Source organism: Pezoporus wallicus, unplaced genomic scaffold (genome assembly GCF_028554395.1).
Source record: "Pezoporus wallicus isolate ANWC-B61680 ecotype Strahan unplaced genomic scaffold, APGP_CSIRO_Pwel_v1 contig_5155, whole genome shotgun sequence".
Taxonomy (NCBI): domain Eukaryota; kingdom Metazoa; phylum Chordata; class Aves; order Psittaciformes; family Psittacidae; genus Pezoporus; species Pezoporus wallicus.
In genome coordinates, this window is record NW_026637877.1 from 93,723 (window position 1) to 106,997 (window position 13,275).

Sequence of the window (13,275 nt, forward strand, 5' to 3'; positions counted from 1 at the left end):
CCCGACCGAGCTGTGAGCCAGCCCTTCCGGGTAACTCTCAGTCACATCCTGGGCATGACGTACTGTGGTATGGAATACCTCTTTGGCTAGTTTGGGTCAGGTGTCCTGTCTCTGCTTCCTCCCGGCTTCCCCTCCTCCCTGGCAGAGCATGAGACTCACAAAGTCCTTGGTCAGACTAAACATTTGAGCAGCAACTAAAAACATCGGTGTTATCAGCGCTGTTCCCAGGCTGAAAGTCAAAAACAAAGCGCTGCACCAGCTACTAAGAAGGGAATAAATGACTACTACTGCTGAATCCAGGACAGGGGCCTATAAGGATGCTGGGGAGGGACTCTTCATTTGGGACTGTAGTGATAGAAGAAGGAATAACAGGTTAAAACTTAAACAGGGGAAGTTTAGATTAGATATACGGAGGAAAATTGTTTATTGTAAGGGTGGTGAGGCACTGGAATGGGTTGCCCAGGGAAGTTGTGAATGCTCCATCCCTGGCGGCATTCAAGGCCAGGTTGGACAGAGCCTTGGGTGACATGGTTTAGTGTGATGTGTCCAGGCTCATGGCGGGGGGGAGTTGGAACTAGATAATCTTAAGGTCCTTTCCAACCCTAACTATTCTATGATTCGATGTTTCTATAAATCCAGAACACAGCACTGCACCAGCTACTAGGGAGAAGAAAAATACTGCTACAGCTGAACCCAGGACAACCTGTCAGAGAAAGGGAAGAGTGTCTTAGGTCACAGGCTTGCAAAGCTGGTGAAGAAGGGTTTAAACTGAAGTTGCCAGGGGAGGGGAACCTCAATCCATCCCACTCCTGCCAGTTTGATGCTGGTGCCAGTAGGAGATGCCAAGAGCCTGGAGAGGGAACACAGGTAAGCATTGTCCACCTGAAGAGCAGTACAAAGGTCTTCCAGCCACTTCAGCCAATAAGCCAGCATCATCAGGGGCCCAACTGAAATGCCTCTATGCCAGTGCACGTAGCATGGGGAACAAGCAAGAGGAGTTAGAAGTGTGTCAATGCCTGAAGGGCTACAACCTCGTTGGTGTCTTAGAGACGTGGTGGGATGCCTCCTATGACCGTTGTTGGAATGGAAAGATACAGGCTCATCAGGAAAGACAGGCTGGGGAGATGAGGAGGGGGTGTTGCCCTCTACATTAACGATCAGCTGGAGTGTGCAGAGCTCCTGCTGGAAATGGATGAGGAGCCAACCAAGAGCTTATGGGTCAGGATTAAAGGGAGGGACATTACAGTGGGGGTCCGCTACAGGCCACCCGGCCAGGAACACTGAGTGGATGACGCCTTCTATAGACAGATAGGTGTGGCCTCATGTTCACAAGCCCTGGTCCTCATGGGGGACTTCAACCACCCCAATATCAGTTGGAAGGACAAAACAGCAGGGCACAAGAAATCCAGGAGGTTCCTGGAATGTGTTGATGATAACTTCCTTCTCCAAGTGATAGAGGAACCAAGGAGGAGGGGGATCAGGTTAGGAAAGCTAAAGCCCTAACAAAACTCAACATGGCCAGGGACATTAAGGGCAACAAGAAAAACTTCTACAGGTACCACTGGGGATAAAAGGAAGACAAAGGAAAATGTGGGCCCCCTCCAGGATAAAACAGGAGACCTTGTTACCCAGGAGACATGGAGAAGGTCAAGGTACTCAACAACTTTTTTGCCTCAGTCTTCACCAGCAAGAGCTCCAACCACACCGCCCAAGTTGCAGAAGGCAAGGGCTGGGACTGGGAGAATGCCTGGCGTAGGAGATCAAGTTCAAGATCATCTAAGGAGCCTGAAGGTGCACAAGTACATGCGACCTGACAAGATGCATCCGCAGGTCCTGAGGGAACAGGCGGATGAAGTTGCCAAGCCATTATCCATCAGATTTGAGAAGTCATGGCAGTCTGAAGTTCCTGCTGACTGGAAAAGGGGAAATGTAAGCCCCTTTTTTAAAAAAAAGGGAAAAAAGGAAGATCGAGGGAACTACAGACCAGTCAGTCTCACCTCAGTGCCCGGCAAGATCCTGGAGCAGATCCTCCTGGAAACTATGCTAAGCACACAGAAAACAGAGAGGTGATTGGTGACAGCGAACATTGATTCACTAATGGCAGATTGTGCCTGACAAATTTGGTGGCCTTCTACGATGGGGCCACGTCATTGGTGGATAAGGGAAGAGCAACTGATGCCATCTACCTGGATTTGTATAAGGCATTTGACACTGTCCAGCACAACATCCTTGTCCCTAAACTGGAAAGGCATAGGTTTGATGGATGGACCACTTGGTGGACTGGATTGTACTCAAAGAGTACAACTCAAAGAGTTGTGGTCAATGGCTCGATGTCCAAGTGGAGACCAGTGATGATTGGTGTTCCTCAGGGGGTGGTATTGAGACCAGTGTTGTTTAACATCTTTTTAGTGACATGGACAGTGGGATTGAATGCTCCCTCAGCATGTCTGCCCATGACACCAAGCTGTGTGGTGCAGTTGACACGCTGGAGGGAAGGGATGCTGTCCAGAGGGACCTTGACACACTTGAGAGATGGGCTAATACGAACCTCATGAAGTTAAAAAAGGCTAAGTGCAAGGTCCTGCACCTGGGTCAGGGCAATCCCAAGCACAACTACAGGCTGGGTGGAGACTGGATTGAGAGCAGCCCTGAGGAGGATGACTTGGGGGTAAGCTCAAAATGAGCCAGCAGTGTGTGCTTGCAGCCCAGAAAACCAGCTGTATGCTGGGCTGCATCAAAAGGAGCGTAGCCAGCTCTCATGAGACCCCATCTGGAGTACTGGATTCAGCGCTGGGGCCCCCAATGCAAGAAAGATGTGGAGCTGTTAGAGCAAGTCCAGAGGAGGACCACAAAGATGATCAGATGGCTGGAGCACCTCTCCTAAGAAGACAGGCCGAGAGAGCTGGGCTTGTTCAGCCTGGAGAAGAAGGGTGATTCTGGGACTGGAGAACCTGGGCTGGAGAGCTGGGCCTGGAGAAGAGGGTGATTCAACTAACCTATTCAGGGACCCACACTGACAGCATCAGTGAATCAAATCCCTTATGGGCTGTGGATAGCACACTGGACCCAAAACCCTGGACCACCCCCTGTGTCTTGTAGGACCCAAACCACAAGATGCCCCCTGCTTAGTTATAACAGTCTGTCACTGATACCAAAATCATAAGACCAAAATCCTTACTATAACAAGCCACAAAATAAATCAAATACCAACAAGATCCAAAACCATTTCCACAAGATACCCCCTGTGTCTTGCAGGACCCAAACCACAGGAAGCCCCCTGCTTCTTGTGGGTGTATGCCAGTAAAATCCAAAACGTTTTCTACAAGACACTCACTGCGTCTTGCAGGAGCCAAACCACAAGAAGCCCCCTGCTTCTTGTGGGTGTATATCAAACGGACGCTAGCAGCCAGGTATACGCCTTTACCTATGAGATTTCCTATCTCGATTTATGGAAGGCTTCCAAACCTCACATACACTTACCAAACCAGCCCAATTACCAATTTAGTCTTTATGCAAGATGCCCCCTGCACCTTACAGACCATACAAAAGAAAAGAATACCTTTTCTGAAGATGGTCCTTGTCTGCTCCCACAGTGATCCGAATGAGTCAAGGGGTCCCTCCGTTACAAATTCCCGAGGGCCCTAGGGAGCCCTGTCCTCAGCGGGTCCTGCAGCCAAGCATAGCGGGTCCCATCTGGGGTGCCAAGTTGATTCAGAGAAAACTCCAGGAACAAACTCGCCAACAAAGTTTTCAAGCTGACAAGCAGGTATTCTTTATTGCGGTGCCGGGAGACATGGGGGTAGCTCCTCCTAACATGTGGCCCAATTGCCACACAAGCCATCCTTTTATAGTCCCTGGGCATACATACATATTCATGAGGCTACGTATGGATTACATCATTTTCCAGAAAGTTCCCCGCATGCGTACAGATTTGTGGTGGTGGTCTCTGAGGGTCGTTTACTTCTTCCAACAATCTTCATCACTTCTGGCAGCCTTTGAAGCATGCGCAGTAGATGCTCATACCAGTTTAATTGGTTCGTTAGCACCAGAGACATAATAATCCTCCTATCCTCCTATTTATCAGTTAGTTTAACTGTAGCCCATCCTGGACAGCTGCCGTTCCCAGATACTCCTTATCCCTGTGTCCTGTTCTTCTAGACTGTTTTACTTAAAACTATGTCAACTATAACGATTTATCTTGTGAGAATTCTCAGTATGTTCTCTAGCTGCACTCTTTTTCCTCTATGTATCATGCACCTCAGTAATTTTCCATTCCTACTGTTACAAAGCCTTCAAACTTAACATTACTTAAAACTAATTCTAAAGGTTTCTATATTCCATTTTGTGATTTTGTGCCCCTCTCCCCCCCAACACTGTCCTGGGTTCAGCAGTAGCAGTCATTTTTCTCCTTAGTATCTGGTGCACTGCTGTGTTTTTGACTTTCACCCTGGGAACAACGCTGATAACACCAATGTTTTTAGATGTTGCCCAATAATGTTTACCCTGACCAAGGACTTTGTGAGTCTCATGCTCTGCCAGTAAGGAGGGGAAGCTGGGAGTAAGCAGAGACAGGACACCTGAACCAAACTAGCCAAAGGGGTATTCCATACCACAGCACATCATGCCCAGTATATAAACTGAGGGGAGTTACCCGGAAGGCCCAGATCGCTGCTCAGGTCGGGCTGGGTATCGCTCGGCAGGTAGTGAGCAATTGTATTGTGCATCTGTCATGTTTATTGCTTTCCTTTTCTGTATTTTATGAGAAAATACATGTTTTTCTAAATGACCAGGTTGATTGAAACCTGACAATATCTTGCTTTTATGGACACTGTAGTTGAATAATTGGAAAGCAGGGTAATTTAAAAACAGTGTAAAGACCTTAGGAAAAAATGTGGCTGTCGTGGTTTAAGCCTAGCTGGTAACTCAGAACCATGCAGCTGCTCGCCCACTGGCCCACCCCTCCCAACTTCCTCCCCCTGCTCCCAGAGGGATGGGGAGGAGAATCGAAAGAATGTAACTCACACGGGTTGAGATAAGAACAGTCCAGTAACTAAGGTATAACACAAACCACTGCTGCAACCACCAATAATAATAATGATAAAGGAAATAACAAAGGAAGAGAATACAGCTGATAACCACCCAACGACTGATACCCAGCCTGACCCGAGCAGTGATCTACCCCTTCTGGGTAACTGCCCCCAGTTTATATACTGGGCATAATGTGCTGTGGCATGGAATACCCCTTTGGCTAGTTTGGGTCAGGTGTACTGTCTCTGCTTCCTCCTGACTTCCCCTCCTCCCTGGCAGAGCATGAGACTCAGAAAGTCCTTGGTCGGAGTAAACATTACTTAGCAACAACTGAAAACATTGGTGTGTTATCAGCACTGTTCTCAGACTAAAGTTGAAAACACAGCACTGCACTGGCTACTAAGAAGAAAACTGTTACATCTGAATCCAGGACAATGTAAAACTAATATACAGAGGAAAATAAGCACTGCATCAAATCATTATTGCATAGAGAAAACAGAGATTAACAAGAAATACATCACCAGTTACCACCAAAACATCATCCAGGCCCACACTTCCAGCTGGGAAGCCACGTTGCAGCCAGTGCCAGGAGTCTCAGGTAATTGGGAAAATTCCTATACCATCCATCTACCTATAGGTGAGGCTTCTCTCATGGCTATAAGAGGGTCCTGCTTTTATACCCTTAGAAAAACAACCGCCTTTATGCCAGATCTCAAATAGTTTACTCGTGGGGCCATGCAGATTCTCATGATCTCACTGTTGTCCACACTGACAGCTTTGGCCAGGCACCCCAGTGCAGCCAAGTATGAAGGTCATAAAACAGCTGCACACCTGTGTTTTCCTGCTTCTTCAGAGATTGCCAGTGCTAGGTTCTGTCTGCAAAAACAAGCTTGAAGTGATACACAACCAGACTATAATCACTAATAACAGCTAGTGTGAGTTATTGTCGAGGTTTAAACCCAGCTGGCAACTTTGCTTACACCACCACTACGACCGCACACACACACACCCACCAAGGGGGTTGGGAAGGAGAACCGAAAGAATGCAAACCCCATGGGTTCAGATAAGAATAGTTTAATAGATTGATTGATTGATGGTTGGCTTCGCGAGTGAAGATTTGGGAAGGGCTTTAACAATGCTTACTACAAGCACGATGACCAAGGGCATGTGGGATATGCAAATCTGGTTAGAAAAGGGTGCTTAGGCAATCAGGGAGTGTCCAACCAGGACTGTCATCTCCTGAGTAACCTCGAGCTACCCATGCGCTGGTCCGCCTGCATGCAAGGTTGGATCTGAAGCTTCCCATGCGCCTTCTCACCTACCGTTTCGACCCTCACCTGTCCATACAGACAAGTGAGAGTAAGCCCTTCCAGCCTGTGCAGTGGATTTTTTAAGTGAGGCGCAGCTTGCACAGAACTGGCCCCACCGTTTACACCTGAGGTTTAACTGCCACGGCCCAGCTAGCTAGGATGGTGACAGCAAAGTCCACAGGTCGTAGGTTTTGTAAGAGTGTCCTTCTCTTAAGTTTAATAGATAAAGCACAACTAAAACATTGGTGTGTTATGAGCACTGTTCTCAGACTAAAGCCAAAATATAGACTGTACCAGCTACTAGGAAGGAGAAAAATAACTGTTATGGCTGAAACCAGAACAGTATCCACCTGTTATTCCATACCATTTACATCATGTTCAGGTCCCACATCTTTCAATATGCCATCCCATTTTTGTGTTGAGATACAAATTGCTGTCAATTGCTAAGGTGAGTAGCTCGAGAGAGGACACCTTCAACACCTGAGCGGGGGGAAGCTCAGCGCCCAGGAGCCTCAACTCAGAGCAGCAAGAGCCACCGAGGGAGCCTCAAGTCCTCGACAGGACTTGCCCAGGAGCCAGCAGCTCAGCTGACACAAGCAGGGACTCACAGGGGGCGGAGCCAGGAGGAACAACACCAACCCTGACTGGTTAAAATCCCGCCCTAGGGAGCGCAAGCGACTAGGAGTGTGTAGCTGCAGTTTGCGCAGGCTGGCAAGTGGGATAGTGAGCACTTGCCTTATGACCAGGGCCCGGTCATAAGGAGCAGATTCTCCTGGATGGCATGCTAAGGCACATGAAAAACAACAAGGTGCTTGGTGACAGCCAGCATGGCTTCACTAAGGGGAAATCCTGCCTGACCAATTTGGTAGCCTTCTGTGATGGGGCTATGGAACTGATGAACAGGAGTAAAGCAGCTGAAGTAATCTACCTGGACTTGTGCAAAGCGTTCAACACTGTCCTGCATGACATCCTTGTCTCTAAATTGGAGAGACATCACTTTTGATAGATGGACCACTCGGTGGATAAACAACTGGCTGGATGGCCACACAGAGAGTTGTGGTCAATGGCTCAATGTCCAGCTGGAGACCAGTAACGAGTGGTGTCCCTCAGGGATCGGTGTTGGAACCAGCCTTGTTCAACATCTTTGTTGGTGACATGGACAGTGGGATTGAGTGTGCCCTCAGCAAGTTTGCTGATGACACCAAGCTGTGTGGTTCGGTTGATACCCTGGAGGGAAGGAATGCCATCCAGAGGGACCTTGACATGCTTGAGAGGTGGGCAGATGCCAACCTTATGAAGTTTAACCATGACAAGTGCAAGGTCCTACACCTGGGTAAGGGCAACCCCAAGCACAACTACAGGCTGGGTGGAGACTGGATTGAGAGCAGCCCTGAGGAGAAAGACTTGGGGGTGTTGGTTGATGAGAAAATGAACATGAGCCGGCTTCAGTGTGCACTCACAGCCCAGAAAGCCAACTGTATCCTGGGCTGCATCAAAAGGAGTGTGACCAGCAGGTCGAAGGAGGTGATCCTGCCCCTTTATTCTGCTCTCATGAGACCTCATTTGGAGTATTGTGTGCAGTTCTGGTGTCCTCAGCGTAAAAAGTACATGGAACTGTTGGAACAAGTCCAGAGGAGGGCCACAAGAGTGATGAGGGGACTGGAGCACCTCCTGTATTAAGGCAGGCTGAGAGAGTTAGGCTTGGTCAGCCTGGAGAAGAGAAGGCTGGGTGGAGACCTCATAGCAGTCTTCCAGTATCTGAAGGGGGCCTATAGGGATGCTGAGGATGGACTATTCATTAGGGACTGTAGTAACAGGAGAAGGGGTAACAGGTTAAAACTTAAACAGGGGAAGCTTAGATTGGATATAAGGAAGAAGTTCTTTACTGTTAGGGTGGTGAGGCACTGGAATGGGTTGCCCAGGGAGGCTGTGAATGCTCCATCCCTGGTAGTATTCAGGGCTAGGTTGGACAGAAGCTTGGGTGGCATGGTTGAGTGGGAGGTGTCCCTGTCCATGGCTGGAGGGTTGGAACTAGATGATCTTAAGGTCTTTTCCAACCCTAACTATTCTATGATTATATGATTTTGAATATATACACACACAGACAGGTATCATTCCTTAATCCATAGACCATCTCTATAAAGCTCATTGAGTTCATTTAGTCCATGATGTCAGGGTTCTTCTGTCGTAACAGTCCTTCAAGGCAGGAGAGATGGCGTGTAGTGTTGGATTGTTGCCTGTTGATGTCACCGCTCAGCTTGTCTGTTTCATCAAAGTTCATTCTTCACTGGGGTGAGGGTTGGAGGAGTCAGGTTTAGTTCATGGTGACCTGAAGACAGTACTGGGAGACTTCTGCTGCTGCTGCTGCCTTTTCAGGACTTTATCATAGAATCATAGAATAGTTAGGGTTGGAAAGGACCTTAAGATCATCTAGTTCCAACCCCCCTGCCATGGGCAGGGACACCTCACACTAAACCATGTCATCCAAGGCTCTGTCCAGCCTAGCCTTGAACACTGCCAGGGATGCAGCATTCACAACCTCCCTGGGCAACCCATTCCAACGCCTCACCACCCTAACAGTAAAGAATTTCTTCCTTATATCCAATCTAAACTTCCCCTGTTTAAGTTTTAACCTGTTACCCCTTGTCCTATCACTACAGTCCCCCCTCCCCAGCATCCTTATAATCCCCCCTCCGATACTTTATTTCTCTGATGACCAAGAAAGCACATATTTTCTTTTCAAAGTCAGGTGTAGAGGAGATAGGCATCCAGCTGCCACAGAAGTGATATACAGCAGTCAATAGCATTTAATTGAGTTAATTTCTGTTTTCCTCCAAAATTAAATCCCCTTGAGGTGCACACCAGATTTCCCCATGTTCCTGCAAGGTCCTTGAGCAAAAGCAATTACACAAGTGGGTTTGGCTTTACCTGAAGCAGTAATAACCCAGACTGTCTTCCCCAGCAAATTCTTTATGTGCACCACAGGAACGTTATCCCCCTCTACAGTATGTAAAAGTTCTGATTGGGCTGGGCCAGCCCTGTTGGCAGATCCTCTGGTGTTGACCAACCAGGTGGCTTTTGGTAAATGTTCATCCTTATGTTTGAAAGAGCCATGACCCATTGCTCTCAGTGTAGTTTTTAACAGCCCATTGTAGCGTTTGATTTTCCCAGAGGCTGGTGCATGGTAAGGGATGTGATATACCCACTCAGTGCCATGCTCATTGACCCAAGTATCTATGTGGTTGTTCCAGAAATGAGTCCCATTGTCTGACTCAATTGTTTCTGGGGAGCTGTGTTGCCACAGACTTGTTTCTCAAGGCCCAGGATAGTGTTCCGGGCAGTGGCATGGGTCACAGCGCAGCGTATGTTTCCAGCCATCCGGTGGTGGTGGCTGAACACCTGCTTGCCCATGGGAAGTGGTGAATGAATTCCTTATTTTTCTTTGTGTGCATAGCTTCTGCTTTTCCTATTAAATTTTCTTTATCTCAACCCATGAGTTTTCTCAGTTTTACCCTTCTTGTTCTCTCCCCCATCCCACTGGGCAAGTGGCTCTGTGGTGCTTACCTGCTGGCTGGGTTTAAACCACAGAGTATGCCAAGTTGCTAAGGAAAGTTAATAAACCCCCAACAAATTTTTAACATCCAAAAATTTTTTTCTCTTCCATCTGCACATACGGCAAAATGCATAAACTTATGTGCTGTCAATATCTAACCTCTCCTGCTAAAATCCAGGTCTCACAAACATTATATAGCAATAAGTTTCAAAATCTACTTGTGTGTGACAGATATAAGAATTTCCTTATCAGTATAGACTTGCATTCAGTGTTTTCATTTTAATTTATTTTTTACATTTCATGTCTCAACCCAAATCTATATAACAAGTTTTAATGTATCTGAAAAAACCTTTCCTAAAAATCTGAATTTCATAAAATATTTTTTCATGTTATTTTGCAGCTATTAAGCTTTCATTTTATTTTACATTGTACTAATTATTTACCTCTAATTTGGTTTCTGAATTTTCTCTAGTTTTGACTAGCCTTGTTGTTACTTCCTTATCAAATCCATTTCACTAAACAACTCATACTAAGCATTGGAACACTTTTATCCTTCTTGAAAGGAAACCCACATGCCATTTCTTATGTTATTCTCTTGCAACTAGTCTCAGTCCATCTTATTAGTTTAAGTAGGGCCATATGTAAGATTCCATCACTTTTAAAAATATAATTTATCTTCTTTAACATTAAATGCTCCTTTTTCTAGTAGACTGGCAATACACTGTATTCTGTTGTTAAGCCCTACTCTACAATTTACCCCTAAAATCCCCATCATTTCAGCTAAATACACTAGGTTCAGATTAACACATTTATCAGTATCTATCTCCAAATAGCCCTTTGGAACTTACAATATAGGAACAGCACTAGATATTCTGAATCTTTCTTTTAAAGCAAATCTTAATAGATGTTTTCTTCTTGAATGCTTCTACCAGCACTCATAACATACCTTACAGATTAATGTTTGAATATAATATATCCAGATCTGCCTGGAAAAATAGAGAAACTATCCAGGCACCTCTGCTTCCGAGAAGACAAATGTACATAAACCCCTTTCTCACAGTTCTTCCATGTTAAATTTGAGTTCACTTGTATGTAGCTTTGTATCTAAGCAGACAATGGGAGAAAGTGTGGACATCAATATGGTTTTCTACAAAGAGATAGTTACTGCAGCACTAAACACTCAGGAAATAAACAGTACACCTTAAAAGGAAAAAAATAAATTGGTTTGCTAGGCTGTCCTTATACCAGGAAAAGGCAGACCCTTTTTCAATATGCACATAATGGCAAATCAATGCTAACACAAGATTAATATGCAAATAGACCTCCCCCCCAGTCTTGCAGTTACTTTCCTATTTCCACTCAAATTCTCAGGAATGTACTTTGATCTTGCAATTAATGAAGTGAAAGTTTCCTATCTAAGACAAGACAGAACCAAAGACAAATGCATCTGATAATCTGTCATTCTGACTGTTCTCTTCCTAACCTTACACACTTACCAGTTTCCACTGCTATGATGGTACAAATGTTATTGGGGGGGGGGGGGGGGACTCAGGTAAGTAGGATACAAAAATCTACATCCAGCTGAGTCAGCATCCCTGAACTGAAACCCAGTGTGAAGCTAACAGTTACGCAGAACAGACTTCAGGGTATTAGTATGCATAACCACTACTGTCTTCAGTAGATGAGACCTCACAGATTAGACCTCCAGTTTTGAAATCATCAGGAACATGTACAACTGTAGCACTGTCATGTGAGAAAATCAGAACACAACAAATCTTCTCAAATGTAAGAGGTACTTTTGTGCCTTAAAAAACATGCAAAACCCTCTTGTAATGTAATCAACACCAAGTGAAAATCAGCATGCCAAAGAGAGAGGATTTCCAATAAATCACTTCGCTCTCCTGAAGAAGTTAGTAAATAGACAACACATTCCTACACTTCTAACAGCATCTCCTTATTTTTTTCCTGTAGTGAGGCTCAGTCATGAAGCAAGAAAGGATACTGCATCACTTGTATCCACTGAGGGACTTAAAAGGCTTTGTTATTTCAAAAACCATGTCATAAGTGGTAAGTCATGTCATTAGTTCCCCCAGTAACCTCGTTCACAAGGAAGGTGGCTAAAGCCAGTCATCAAATGCTTCATAACACAGAATTTTGAGCAAATAAAAAATTATCCAATTCATCTTTTGTGAAAGAAAAGCACTGCAAAGTTACTACATCTCCCTAGCCAGCTCATAAACAAGTCAACAACACTGCTGTAGTCAGAGATCTTCAAAGCCCCATATCATTCTTATGTAACAATAAGTAGTGTTCAAGAGCTGATTTCTTTTGCCTATCACTAGAAATATATGAAAACTAGAACTAGTACAGCCATCACAAGAGGGAAAAAAAAAGAAAAAGTAGAAGTTTTATATAAAACAAACCTGGAATTAGGTAACACTGATGAGAATTTCCTCATCCAGCTCCAAATTCAGGACTTTCCTTTAATCAAAGCTGTTTCTGGTGTTTCTATGCCAGGTCTCCTCCCACTTTTATAAGCATGTTTCTCCTCTTAGTTACCTGTGCCTTCAAGCAGTATTCAATATAATTCCTCTTCAAACATTGGTTTAGTGAGGTTAAACTTTTCAAAACAAGAGAGATCTACAAGATAGTTTTGTATTACAAAATGAACACCTGCAGCACAGGAGATATGACAGAGTGAATGGTGATCTTATGTTAAGCCACCTATGCTATTAGAATGAGGGGTAGATTTCTTCTGGTTGGCTTTTTTGTTTCTAATTTAAGAAATTTGATTAAAGATTAAAATAACAGAATTACAGTATGAATCCCAGAAGAATGCTCACTTGCTATATAATCAGAGAAACGAACTTTTTCCTTAAAAAGAATCCTGGATTTTTTAACATTGTAAACATATCTTTAAAAGAAAAAATAAAAAAAAATAATCAGACATAGGAGTCTGAGAAGAAAATCAGGAGACTATAGATCCTCTTCTGTAATTCAGCTTTCTTTGGTAACAGCAGCTTATTTTCTTGTGCTGCCTGGATTTTCTACTTCAGTTTTCAGTATTTGATTAAGAAATATCAAAAGTCAATAAAGAAATAAAGACATACTGCATTCTGATTTACTAGGAAAACAGCAATATGTAAAAGAAACATTTTAGTTCTGTGGATACTTTTTAAACTACCATACTCAAACTCATTGTGAAATTTTATAATTGATCAACAACTTAGTAAAAAGAATAGGAAACAAAAAAACTATTTGGGCTGTGCTAAGCATTAAACCTCTCACTAAAAATACTTTAAATACTAATGAGTAAAGAGATATTTTGACAATAAGGAAAGAGCTGACAAAGATCAACTCCATCAATATTGATGGAGTTTAAGC

The 13,275-nt window shown here is 44.5% G+C and overlaps 1 protein-coding gene across 4 annotated transcripts in view; it reads right to left on the reverse strand.

Moving 5' to 3' along the window:
• The window catches only part of LOC130598551 (zinc finger SWIM domain-containing protein 6), a 179,280-nt gene that overhangs the window by 68,887 nt on the left and 97,118 nt on the right, over positions 1 to 13,275 (reverse strand). The gene's annotated exons all lie outside the window — the stretch shown is intronic.